Source organism: Onychomys torridus, chromosome 6 (genome assembly GCF_903995425.1).
Source record: "Onychomys torridus chromosome 6, mOncTor1.1, whole genome shotgun sequence".
In the NCBI taxonomy this organism is placed as follows: Eukaryota; Metazoa; Chordata; class Mammalia; order Rodentia; family Cricetidae; genus Onychomys; species Onychomys torridus.
Genome location: NC_050448.1, coordinates 70,535,800 through 70,549,847, shown reverse-complemented (window position 1 = coordinate 70,549,847; position 14,048 = coordinate 70,535,800).

The following is a 14,048-nucleotide window of genomic DNA, read 5'->3' as shown; positions in this document are numbered from 1 at the left end:
CTCCAGCCCCCAGAATTATGTCTTAAGTACACCGGTGTTGTTATTTTTGAATAGTTGTTATGCAGGTTCATCTTGCCTACCTGTAGAACTATGCTTTCCTGACAGTGAGAGAGGACTTAATGGCAGCCAGGACTTGATGTGGCTGTGATCTTGAGCTGTCTGGAAGAGGCATGTTCTGTGATTTGGGGGTGGGGCTAATGGTCAGTTTTAAGTTAGAATAGTCTCATGGAAGTGGAGCCCCATTGGAGGTCGATCGTGGTGAATCAACATTACCAGAAACTTTCTCAACTGCTCCAAACTTCAGTCATGGTACAAATTTTCTTTTCATACACTTTCCAATCAGCCTGCCTAGAGCCTTGTCTATCTCCAGTCACTGGAAGCAGCCTTCCTTTAGCTGAATTCTACCTCAGGTAACCTAATATTTCTTAGGCATGTGTAGTAGCACATCCTTTAGAGCATCAGTTTTACAACTTCAAATGTCTCCTGCATCAACACTAGTGTGATATCCCAGCATCTCTCCCAGTGTCAGAAATGAGACTGAACCAAACAATGAAAGTGGATGTGGTAGGTACTCATCTGTAATCCAGCAGCTGAGAGGCAGAAGCAGGAGGCTTATCAGTTTGAGACCAGTCCGCACCACAAATTGAAAACCCTTTCAAAACAATTTTTCATTTATTTATTTGTTATTTGTTTATTTGTTTACTTATCCAAGACAGGGTTTCTCTCTCTATGTAGCCCTGGCTGTCCTAGAATTCACTACGTGGCCCAGGCTGGCCTCGAACCTGTAGACCCACCTGCCTCTGCCTCTTGAGTGCTAGGATTAAAGGCGTGCACCACCACCACCACCACCACCACCACCACCACCCAGCTCCTTTGAAAAAAAATATTTTAAAAAATAAAATCAAGCAAGTATGTTGGCACTAGGCAGTAATCCCAGCACTCAATAAATAAAGGCAAAAAGAACGGGAAACTCAGGGTTGGGCATTTAGCAAGCGCAAGGCCCTGGGTTCGATCCTCAGCTAAAAAAATAAAAATAAAAAAGGGAAACTCAAGGCCAGCCTCATCTACATAAATTAGCCTGGGCTACAAGAGACCCTTTCTCAACCACAAGAAGGTGGGAGGGGACAGGATCAAAGTACTGAGAGTGAATTAAAATGTGTGGAAGTGAGCCTCTTCGATGACAGGAAAACCTTTAAAAGGCTTTGAGATGGCCGCTGTGGGAACTGGGTGTGTGTGCTCTGACTCCCCGGGGTCTGGAAACCATAAATGTGCATTGGCAGACTCGGCAGAATTATGAGACTTTCCCCACAGAACCCTGGGTGTGGGAGAGAAGCTGAGCGATTAAATCAACCCCAAAGCTCCTGAGCCGGCTGCTTTGTGTTCTTAGACGAAGCACTGGAAGCAAGCGTGGATTTTTCTTTCCAGTGAATGAACCGTTTCAGAGCTCCAGACTAAAGACTGTTCCCGGGCTCCAGCCTCGGCTGAGAAGTGTTCCCTCGCCGCTTAGCTGCCCAGTAGATCGGGTTAGACAGCAGTTTAAAGGGAGTCCACGAGGTCCCCAGAATGTAAACGTGTGTGCACTCTTTTCCCGGAGCGCGAGCTAACTTGAGGTTAGACTCACTGGACCAGGCTTGACGATGGGCAGGCGGCACATCCTGCAGACAGAGGGCCCAGGGGTTCGGGCTGTGCCACCCTGAGGAAATCACTAGGCTCCTTGGGTTTTGATAACATGTAATGCAGAGGCTGTGCAGGGTGTGTGTGACTCACATCAAGAAATCAGGATCAACTCACACAAAAGAGATTTTTCCCCCCTTGAGACAGGAGGGAAAAAAAAGAAAAAGAAAGAAACAGAGTCTTGATTTGCAACCACACTCAGCTATCATTTATTTTTAGTTAATTAATAATTACTATTGGGACTGGAGGGATGGCTCAGTGGTTAGGAGCACTGGCTGTTGTTCCAAAGATCGTGAGTTCAGTTCCCTGAATCCACATGGCAACAATCTGTACACATTCTTCAGGTATGCAGACAAAACACCCATATACATAAAATACATAAACATTTACAAAATTATTATTGTTGGTGGGTTTGGATCACTCTGAGCCTCATTTCCCCATCTTCTAAAATGAGAGAGACAAACCAGGCGGTGGTGGTGCACACCTTCAATCCTAGCACTGGGAAGGCAGAGGCAGGTGGATCTCTGTGAGTTCGAGGCCAGCCTGGTCTACAGAGTGAGTTCCAGGACAGCCAGAACTATACAGAGAAACCATGTCACAGAGAGAGAGAGAGAGAGAGAGAGAGAGAGAGAGAGAGAGAGAGGTAAGAGCCAGGCATGGTGGCACATGCTCATAATCTTGACACTTGGGAGGCTGAGGCAGAGGGATTACTATAAATTCAAGACCAGCTAGGGTAAACTCGGGAGGTCCTGTCTCAATAAACAAAACAAAGTGGAGGATTTTTACTTTTTAGATTTTATTGTATGTGTATTAATGTTTTGCCTGCCTGTGTATATATATACCACATGGAGGTATCAGATCCTCTGGTAATGGAGTTATCGTGTGGGTGCTGGGAATCAAACTTGGGTCCTCTGCAAGAGCTCTTAACTGCTGAGCCAACTCCAGCTTTTTGTTTTTGAGACAGGGGCTATATATCCCTGCCTGTCCTAAAACTTCCAGAGATTCTGCTTCCTGAGTAATGGGATTGAGGATATGTGTTGTCATACACCATCCTGTCTTGTTTTGAACCAGGGTCTCAAGTAGCCTAGTTGGCCTCAACCTGAGATCCCTTTCCTATAGCTGGGACTACAGGCCCGGCACCATGGCCAGTTAAGGGCTTTTAGATTTAGTTCATTTCCAGTTCTTTTTTTTTTTTTTTTTCAGGGCTGAGGACCAAACTCAGGGCCTTGCAAGCGCTCTACCCCTGAGCTAAATCCCCAACCCCTTCAGTTCATTTTTAAGGTTCTTGCTAGGTCTACCAGTGACCTGCAGCCCAAGACTTTGAATCAGAATCTGTATCGCTCATTTTGTGTAAGTCACAAGTTCCAACCATTCTCTCTCCTCATATATTTACTGTGTGATCCTGGACACATTTCTTACCACTCCGAGTCTCATCTGTCTCATCTTTAAAATGGGCGATGATAGCCAGGCACGGTGGCACATGGCTGTACCTTGACACTCGGGAGGCTGAGGCCATGGCTAACAGCCAGGCTCCCATCTCCACCAAACAAAATGGAAGGTCCTAATAGCAACTACGCCATGGTGGCTGTGTGGTTTCTCAGGCTCTGGTGGGCGACTCACACTCTTAGCAGCCTTCCTGTCACTCACTATCCCTGCCCCTGGGGCTGACCTTCCCTTAAGGAGTCAGGCCCTTTCCACCCGGTTCCCACGGCCTTCGGCCTTCTGGAACCTTCTCAGCTTACAAGGCATCTTCTCACAGAGGAATCTCTCACCGCAGTCCACAGGCTGAAGAGCTGAGCCACAGAGAACGGAAGTGACTAAACCCAGGGCTCTCTCCTGCTCCCTTCCTCTTAGCAGATCCTGACAAGAATTCCCTGGCTGTCCTTTTCTACGAAAATTCCACTGTGGTGTGCGGAGGCCCTCAGGACCCTGCAGTCGGATTCCTGAGCTGACCACGGCTGCTGTCACACAGACATCCCACCAGTCACGCTCTTCCGTTACTGATGTACTTAGATTTTAAAGCTATTTTAACTTACAACTATGGATTTTTTGCCAGCATGTATGATCATGCACCACGTGTGTGCCCAGTGCCCGAGGAAGACAGTATCTGATCCCCTAGAACTAGAATGTGGGTGCTGGGAATTGAACATGACTCCTCCTCTAGAAGAGCAGGCATGGCTCTTGACCTTTGAGCCAACTCTCCAAGCCTCTTGTTTTTGTTTTCTGAGGCAGGGTCCCATGTAGCTCAGGCTAACCTTAAACTTGCTATCTATGTAGCTGAGGATAAACTTTTTTTTTTTTTTTTTTTTTTTTTTACATTTTTTCCAGACAGGGTATTCTGTGTGTAGCTCTGGCTGTCCTGGATCTCACTCTGTAGACCAGGCTGGACTTAAACTCACAGAGATCTGTCTGCCTCTGCCTCTCAAGTGCTGGGATTAAAGGCTTTGCGCCACTACTGCCAGGCCTGAGGATAACCTTGAACTTTTGTTTTTAATAATCTTTTACACCAGGCATTGGTGACCCACACTTTTAATCCCAGCACTTGGGAGGCAGAGGCAGGTGGACCTCTGTGAGTTGTGAGTTCAAGGCCAGCCTGGTCTACAGAGTGAGCTCCAGGACAGCCAGGGCTACACAGAGAAACCCTGTCTCAAAAAACAAAAACAAACAAAAAAAATTCTGCTTCCCCTTCTCTGTAGTTCCCTGAACCCTAAGCGGAAGGGTTTGATGAAGACGTTGTATTTTAGAAATGGCCCCCCTCTCCCTCCCCCCTGCGCCGCTTTTATGGGTGTTGCACATGTGCAGAGAGACCATGTAGCTATGAGCCAAGCTGTTGTCAGGACCCTGAGCAGGCAAAGGTATTGCCTGTGTATTGGCCAGTTCCCCGAGGGGCGGGGCTGAATGCTAGCAGGCATCCCTTTTGGGGATCGGTGATTATTTTTTTGTTCGTTTTTTGTTGTTTTTCGAGACAGGATTTCACTATGTAGCCTGGAACTCGCTTTGTAGACCAGGCTGCCCTCGAACGTACAAAGATCCAACTGCCTCTGCCTCCCGAGTGACACCCCCGCCCATTTTGATTGTGATTTTAGTACGGGGCTTGTTACAGAGTTTGTGGCCCCTGGGAAGAGATCATGGACTCAATCCAATTAACTGGAAGATTTATTGATTAGCTGACCGCAGGAGGAACAGTCTCAGAATGAATTTGAGATTTTCATGTAGGAACGGTAGGAGGAAGGGCTTTTAAAGGGAAACAACATGAAGACCTTCAACATCTATGCAAGCCAGCAAAAACTCTTCTGTCCTGCCAAGTTAAGTAGTTAAGACAACGCAATACAATCTTTGGGTATTTGTGCAAGCAAGTTACAGAACCAAAAAACCAACAACAAAAATCAGTTAGTTAGACAAGTGGGTGGGGGTCACTGAGTTAGGGTTCCTGGGAACTTACAGGGACTAGAGTTACAGACAAACGCCTGGTGGGTACCAAGATGGATGCCTATCATAAAAGGGAGCTTTTTTAGTCACAACAGGCTTTGGAAGTAGGCAGGCAGAGAAAATCCTTGAGAGACAGAAAGCTGCTGAGTGAAGGGAAGGAAGGGCTCTGGGTTAGCTGCTTCCTGGTACTCACACCTTTACAGGAAGGGTAGCTGGTCACCCAGAAAGACGGGAACAATTTGGAGGTAGAACTATGGTGCTTGAGGTCCTGAGTTAAATTCCCATCCCCACCCCCATGAAAGATAGGGAGGTGAGTTAGGTGTGCTGTGGTGTTTGGTCAAATCCACTTGGGAAAGACCAAATTTCTCAATTCAAATTTAGATTAGATGAATCCCCCCCCCCCCACACACACACACACAGGGTTTCTCTGTGTAGCTTTGGAGCCTGTCTTGGAACTTGCACTGTAGCCCAGGCTGACCTCAAACTCACAGAAGCCCGCCTGCCTCTGCCTCTGGAGTGCTGGGATTGAACGTTACTCTTAGCTATCAGGACAGCAGCCTTAGAGCCAAAGGGCATGCCACTCGGGAGGGGGGTAAGGTGGAGTTTTAAAGGCGGACACCAGAAAGGTGTGTGTTACAGCTATCCATGGAACCCACAGCTAGGCAGGAACGTTGTTTTGCTTCACTCAATTGTTTCTATGTAGTAATAAAAAGACCATTTCATCCCTTTCTCATAGCAATAAACAAATTTTATAGAAGCAAGCTGTTAATACCTCACAGCCCATGAGCCTACCCTTATCTCATAGGGTCTGCAGGGCATTCCAGAGCAAAAAGGTTCTTTATTACTCAGGTCTGAGCACTCTGATGACTGGGACAGAGCAGTTCGTTTCTGGCAGACGATAACACAGTGCCATCAGGTTAGGGCCGGCTGTTACATGCCCACAGCAGCATCTCCAATCCCTGTATTTTGGAGATGCAGGCAGGAGGAGCAGGAATTCAAGGTCATCTAATGTTGCAAGATAATCTTTTTGTACACTGTGAAGATAATGTCACTCTGACTGGTTTGATAAAAAGCTGAATGGCCAATAGCTAGGCAAGATTTCCAGGCACAGAGGATGCTGGGAAGAAGAAGGGCGGAGTCTCGAGGGGACGTAGAAGCATAACATGTAGATTAGGTAACAAGTCTTGAGCCATGTAGAAGCACATAAATTAATAAATTAATGGGTTAATTTAAGTTACAAGAGCTAGTTAGAAACAAGCCTAAGCTATTGGCTGGGCTTAATAAGCCTTCATGTCATGATTTGGGAGCTGGTAGGCGGGACAGAGAAAGACTAACTACACATGGCATCCAACATCTGGGCACATATTTCCACATAAGACCTGAGAAACCTTAAAAACAAAGAAAGGTTCCACAAAAAAATGGAGCCAAACCTGGCTTCCTAGTCTGGCAGTCTCTCATGCGGGCCACTATACAGAGACCTATCTCCCAGGCACCGCCTGCAGGTTTGAGCTGCCAGCACACCATGAACTAAGCTGCTGGTGGTTTAAGTTTTGCTCATGCAGACAGAAAAGGTTACAAATATACAGTAAAGCATTTTCAGTCTGGAAAAAAACCTCTAAACAGGTTACAGTGTGTTTAACAATGTGCGTAGGCTTAAGAAAAAGGGTGTAGACAGTCATAAAAAAATAGTTAAAAAATAATAAAATCTTTAAAGAGAGAAGTAAAGTAATAAAAAAAAAAAAAGCCATGTAAGGATGGGAAATAGAACACAGGGAGCTTGGACTTTGTATGGTGCTTTGTTAAATATTTTTTGAATGAACAGACAACAGCTGATGAGAGACATTGGATTGTGCAAGGGACTGCTGAATTAAACCAATTTATATACTTTAGAAATGCCTTAATTTTAAAAAGGAAATTTAAAAAATGTATTATGTTGGAGAAGAGGTTATGCTTTTGTTTCCACAGGAAACAAAATGTTGGGGATTCCTTCCAGGTTAATAGAGATCAGATTGGACCAGGGGAGACCTCCTGAGTATCTTGGCTACAGACATGAAGGAGGAAGCCAGGAAAGACTACAGGACAGGTGACATGTAAGCCGATCCCTCTGCTTGGGAACAGCTTGGCAACGAGATGAGACATGATAAATCTTGTTGGCTACAGAGGCCTCATGACTTATTATTACATGTCATCCTTTCATATGACATGGATAGAGATTTATATTAGTTTGGTTATACAGTCCAAACAAACATAAAGTTGACAGATGCCTTTTACCTGTTCAGACATAGAACAAAAAAATCATCTTTAACTGACTTGTGCACAAAGCACATTCCATACTTGTGTTAATGCAGATATGAATGTATGTTACCTTTAAAAGTTTGTGTGTTTTCAGAGCAAGGGAACCAGACACCAGTGAAAATGGGTGACCCAGGTGATTCAGCTTCTCAGAGTGCCTCTGTTGTAGTTTCCTTGGAGTTCTACATCCAAAACAGCTTCAAGACTGCTGGCTGAGATAATCCAGCCTCACAGACTACTCTAGTCAGACTTAAGATAAGCCCTACATTTTCCCATCACACTGAGACCAGACAACAGCTAGCTCTCCCAGGACTTGACCATTATCTTAATTGTCTCAGGGTCTCCTAAAGATGTCATTGCCCTCAGACAACAGGAAGCAGTTTAGAAAACATGACGCCCACATTCCCAAGAGGTAGGGTGATGGTTTTGGTTGTTTGGTGGATTATGGATGTTTATCATCATTTGGGGGGTTGGTTACAAGTTGTTATTGGTCATAATCAGAGAGGAAACAAAGCAAAGGAGATTAGATTCAGAGATCTTATTCTGAAAAGAAAAAGGGGGACATAGGAATGATATGATAAAAGGGTAGATTATTGAATCTACTGTTTTGTTTTGTTTGTTTGTTTTCGAGACAGGGTTTCTCTGTAGCTTTGGAGGCTGTCCTGGAACTTGCTTTATAGACCAGGCTGGCCTCGAACTCACAGAGATCCACCTGCCTCTACCTCCCGAGTGCTGGGATTACAGGTGTGCGCCACCAGCTTGAATCTACTTTTAAACTAAAAAAGCAACTACTAGTCTTAAATATTTTACCTTGGTATGGATTTTTGTATATTGATACAAACTTAAGGTTATTTTTGTTAGAACATACTATACATACGTTTCTACTCTTGTTTAAGGTGTTGTACCCATGCAATGTAAAATTTCTAGTCCTTGAAAGTTGTTATTATAAACTACTTATGATAATAAAGAAATTCAGGTTATTAGTTAGTCACCTATTACAATCAAACTTGTAGTCATGTTAGGTATGTTTTCAAGGTCAAACAGAGACAGATTTTAGATAGACAGGTCATCTTCAAGCACTGCAGAGCTCTACAGAATATGGCATTTAAGATGTTTTAATAACCTAAGGCTTTTCATGACAATGAGACGCGTCTGCCCTGGCAGCACCAAACCTCAGGGAAGATAATGGGCATTGAAGAAACCCCATATGGAGTTTACTTTCTTTGTGGCATAAGTTAGCTACTGGGCAAGAAAACACCCTTGCCTCAACTGCTGACTTTATGCTGTCCAAACTGGACCAGCAGGATACAAAAGAAAGTGACTGCAGAACTTTGCCAAGACAGGGTAGGACAGTCCTTCAAAAATTCATGCTTCACAGAAAAGTCTGTCAGATATTCTAGACCTGTAGGCTGAAGATGGATGCACCACATTGCAGGTGACTGTCCAGGCAGCCTGATATCTCTGTCACTTCAATTTTGGAAGTTGTTTGCTCTGTACTTCCTGTTTACTAAGGTAATATTATATCCTTCTCAGGTCTCTGATGGGGTTGAAGACTAGATAGTTAAAGTTTTCCTTAGTCATAATAGAAAGTGAATTAGGTACAAAACTGTGGACTTATCAAGATAAGATAGATAATGGAATATTTTCTCCGAATTTGCCAAATGCTAATGGACTGGACATTGTGAATGTAATTCTTACCTGATAATTGTTCTTTTTATTTTTGTTTTTGTTTTTGGAGACAGGGTTTCTCTATGTAGCTTTGCACCTTTCCTGGAACTCACTTTGTAGACCAGGCTGGCCTCGAACTCACAGAGATCCACCTGCCTCTGCCTCCCAAGTGCTGGATTAAAGGCCGCCTCTGCCGCCCCCACCACCACCCAGCTGATAATTGTTTTTATTGTATATAGTTTTACTGTGTTAAAGTTAAAACCTTTCCTTTTTATTTAGACAAGAAGGGGGAAATGTTGTGGAATAATCTTTTTGTTTTTTGGGGTTTTTTTTGTTTTTCAAGACAGGGTTTTTTGTAGCTTTGGAGCCTGTCCTGGACTAGCTCTGTAGACCAGGCTGGCCTCGAACTCACAGAGATCCATCTGCCTCTGCCTCCTGAGTGCTGGGATTACAGGCGTGTGCCACCACCGCCTGGCAAATAATCTTTTTGTACACTGTGAAGATATGTTACTCAGATTGGTTTAATAAAAAAAATAGCTAGGCAGGATTTCCAGGCACAGAGGATGCTGGGAAGAAGGGTGGAGTCTTGAGGAGACACAGAGGAAGCATGACATGTAGGAGATCAGGTAACAAGCCATGAGCCAGCCACATGGCAGCACATAAATTAATAGAAACAGGTTCATTTAAGTTATAAGAGCTAGTTAGAAATAAGCCTAAGCTATCAGTTGAGTTTTCATAATAACAAATCTCCATGTCGTGATTTGGGAGCTTGCAAGTGTGACAGAGAAAGTCTCACTACAACATAGCCAGTGTTCCTCGCACCCTGCCATGTCCTGCTTCCAGGTTCCTGTCTTGATGTCTGTCAACGATGGACTGTAACCTGTAAGACGTAATAAACACTTCCCTCTCCAAGTTGCTTTGGTCATAGTCTTTACCACAGCAACAGAAAGTAAACTAGGAAAAGAGAGTGAATATGATTAAAGGTATTATATTTGCATATGAAGGTATCATAATGAAGCCTATTGTCACAGGTAATTAACATATGCTAATAAACAAAAACCTTGTGCAAGTAGAAATGCACAAAAAAATGTTAAAAAAAAAATTACAACTGTGTTCAGCAAGCAGCTGCCAGGGGAACCGGTCAAAGAAGTTAGACTTGTGGGAGGCCAAAAGACCATCTCTTGGTACGATTTCTGAGGCAGCTTAAAGAGCCAGGAGGCAGAAAAGACAGGAGCCTGATGCAGCTGGGGCTGTGTTTATTAGCACACTCAGCAAGAGTCAGCCTCTCTCCCACCGGAAATTTGGGGGGTCTGCAGGGAGTAGGGGGAGCTGGCCGAGAGACTGCTTACAGGGATGGCGTGAGAGGCTTGGCAATGAAGAAGTTATTTGCTATGACAGAGTATCCTTTCTGAGATGCCCAAAAGGCCGAGCAAGGTTATCCATAATCTCGCAGGAATCCTGTTTTACAGGCGAAGCACTATATCAGGGGCAGTTCAGGAAACTAAGGAACCTTTGCCATCAGCTTGAAACCGCCAGTGCTTGAAGATACCTGACGCACTTGGCGGAGAAAGCCAAGAGGAATCGACAGGCTGCACGCCATTTCCCAGCGCCCGCAGCCTCCTCCTGGTTTCAGAGCCAGCCTTCCCGCTCCCCCGAGAGCTCACAGCACCCCGCCTTAAGTTCGCTCTTTCGGTCTCATGTGATCCCCGGCTTCTCCAGACCCCAAAGCAGCGGTGATGTGCCAGCTCCAAAGGGGCGGGGCCGGGCTTCGGGACGGGGCGGGGCTTCGGGACGGGGCGGGGCTTCAGGGCGGGCTCTGGCCTCACTGAAGGAAAGGCTGAGCAGACCTTTGGACTCAGCTCCCCTGGAATCGCCGAGGCGGTTGACTCAGATGAATCCCCCAGGCATAAAATCACAAAAGAGTTTTTGTTAGATGCTGATTGCGGAGGGAGTGTCTAAGCGAAGTGGGAAAGGGAGGCCAGGCTCCTTAGAGAAGCGAAGGAAAGGCCAGACCTCTGCAGACTGAGCCAGGGACTGCCTGGAGCCAGCCTCTGGGAGCAGCAGGGCTGGGTGGGAGCAGCAGGGCTGGGTGGGAGCAGCAGGGCTGGGTGGGAGCAGCAGGGCTGGGTGGGAGCAGCAGGGCTGGGTGGGAGCAGCAGGGCTGGGTGGGAGCAGCAGGGCTGGGTGGGAGCAGCAGGGCTGGGTGGGAGCCGCCCCAAGGGTCCTGTGCCCGTGCCCCAGGTAGCTGCTGAGTGTAGCGTAAGCCAAGCCTGTTCAAAGGTTTGAGAAATGTGTCAGGCAAGGACAAAGTCTGGGGAACAACCCCGATAATGAGCATAAACAGTAAATGACTTTAAAAGGTGAGGTTATTTGTCTGTAGCACTGTGATGCATGCAGTCTCGGCAGAGCAGAGGCAGGAGGACCAGCCTGCTCTACACAGTGAGTTCCAGGCCATCCAGGAATACACAATAAAACTTTGTCAAAAAAAAAAAAAAAACGAATCAAATGCCCTGATGGAGAAGAGAAAATGGAAACGAGGGAGGCTGGAGGGCTGGCTCAGCAGTTAAGAGCACTTACTGACTGCTCCCATGGGTGGAAAGGAAACGTTTATTCAAACTACCAAGGCTATCTCTCCGGGCTCGGCTCAGAGGGGATAGCAAAAGGCCAGTCATAAAGAGAGGGGCAGCTTCCGGGAGGAAGGTGTGCCAGCTAGGACAGCCTAGTTCTGGTGGTGGTAGGAGAGGTTGTGGATACATGTCACAGGTGTGTGCTAACAGGGAACTAGATGCCCCCTTTACTCCTTTTGGTAGGGAAAGGACGTGGTTCTTCTGGCAGACAGGAATCCATTCATAGGTGTCTGGAGAACGCTGGGTGTAAGGTTTTGTCTGTCCCAAGGAAACGTTCTGTTTTGCCCGCTCAGAGTCCAGCCTTGAGCCCAGGCTGTCATTTGGCGTCACTGCAGGTGGGTGCTGCCGAATTGGGGGCTTGGGACCTAACACTGCTCTTCCAGAGGTCCAGGGTTTGATTCCCAGCACCCACATGGCAGTTCTGAAGTCTGTAACTCTGGTTCTAGAGGATCTGGCTCCTCTTCTGCCCTCTTGAGGCCCTGCGTACGTATGGTGTATAGGTATACAAGCTGGGAAAACTCTCACACCACACCAGGCTGGTCTCAAATTCATAGACACCCCTGCCTCCACCTCTCCTGTGTGCTGGGTTTAAAGACAAAGAAGTACTGGGCGCTGGTTGTTAGTTATTTTGGCAGCCACTCTTAACCTGTGAGGAAATGTCATGAAACATGACAGAATCCACTAACAAGAGTTCTATTAAGATAAGAAAGAGACAGATGTGAACAGGCCTGCGGAAAGACACGTGGATCAAGAGAGGAAGTGAAGCCGGGAAAAATGGCGCTGGGTTATAAAGGCTGGTCTGCGCCTGCGCACATGAACCCATGTGGCTACTCCACGCATGCACATAGATCACATGGTTGCGCTGCATGCTTTATGCAACCACCCAAAGCCATGGGGTCCTGATTACGCGAGACGTTTTGACCCAGAAATGGCTATTTTGAACTGGAAATAGCTAAGCAGAAGTGTCTAGGTCCATGGGGCATGCCCAACCAAGGGGGCATGTTGTGAATTCATATCATCAGTGGCACACGCCTTTAATCCCAGCACTTGGGAGGCAGAGGCAGGCGGATCTCTGTGAGTTCGAGGCCAGCCTGGTCTCCAAAGCGAGTTCCAGGAAGGCACAAAGCTGTGCAGAGAAACCCTGTCTCGAAAAAACCAAATAAATAAATAAATAAATAAATAAAAATAAAGATTCAAAGTGATTAAGTCTTTGACATCTAAATTAAAAACTAGCCTGAGCGTGGCTCATTCCTACAATCCTAACACTCATGAAAACTGAGGCAGGGTTATCAGGAGTCTGAGCCCAGTTAGGGTTATACAGCAAGAGTCTGTCACAAAACAAATTAAGAGGAGCCTGGGAGATGGCTCAGGAAAGTGTCTCCTGTGCTAGCTCGGGGACCTGAATTCAGATCTCAGACAGCCTTGTAAAAGCTGGGTGTGCTGGCATAGACCTAGAACCCTAGACCTAGAGGGCTCATTGGCCAGCCAATCTAACCAATCAGTGAGCGTCACATTCAGGGAGAGATTGTCTCAAAAAAACAAAATAGAAAGAGAAAAGACATCAGACATGGACCTCTGACCTCCACCTGCACATGTGTGCAAACATACACACACATACACACTACCACACGTATGTACATTTATAAACACTAACAGCCATTATGGGTTGGGCACTTAGTGTGCGAGGTAGTCCTGCTCAGGTCCTTAGTGTGCCACCCTGTTTAAGTCTCACGAGCACCAGGGAGCCCAGCAGTCTGTAAATGAGACTCATGTAAATGAGTTCACAGATAAAAACAAAGTGATGGGGCTGGAGAGATGGCTCAGTGGTTAAGAGCATTGGCTGCTCTTCCAGAGGACCCAGGTTCAATTCCCAGCACCCACGTGGCAGCTCACAACTGTCTGTAACTCCAGTTCCAGAGGCCCCGACTCCCTCTCACAGACATACATGCAGACAAAACACCAATGCACATAAAATAAAACAAAAACAAAGCATGGTGCTTTGCTCAAGGTGGTTGATGGTGGTGCACACCTTTAATCGCAGCACTCAGGAGGCAGAAGCAACCAGGTCTCTGAGTTCAAGGCCAGCCTGGTCTATAGAGTGAGCCAGGGTTCCACAGAGAAATCCTGTCTGGAAAGGTCAACAACCCCTGAAAGTATTCTCAGAGCTCATCAACTCACACCCAGATCCAATCTGCATGCAGCAGCCGGAGAGCAAACCTACATGCTGACAGGCTGCACACAGTGCCAAGGAAGCTAACTGAAAGCTAATCCAGGGGCCACATTCCTCTGTGTGCTGGGGGTCCTCACTGACCTTGTGACCCGGAACATCGTGCAATCTCAGGGCTTTTCCTTTGTATC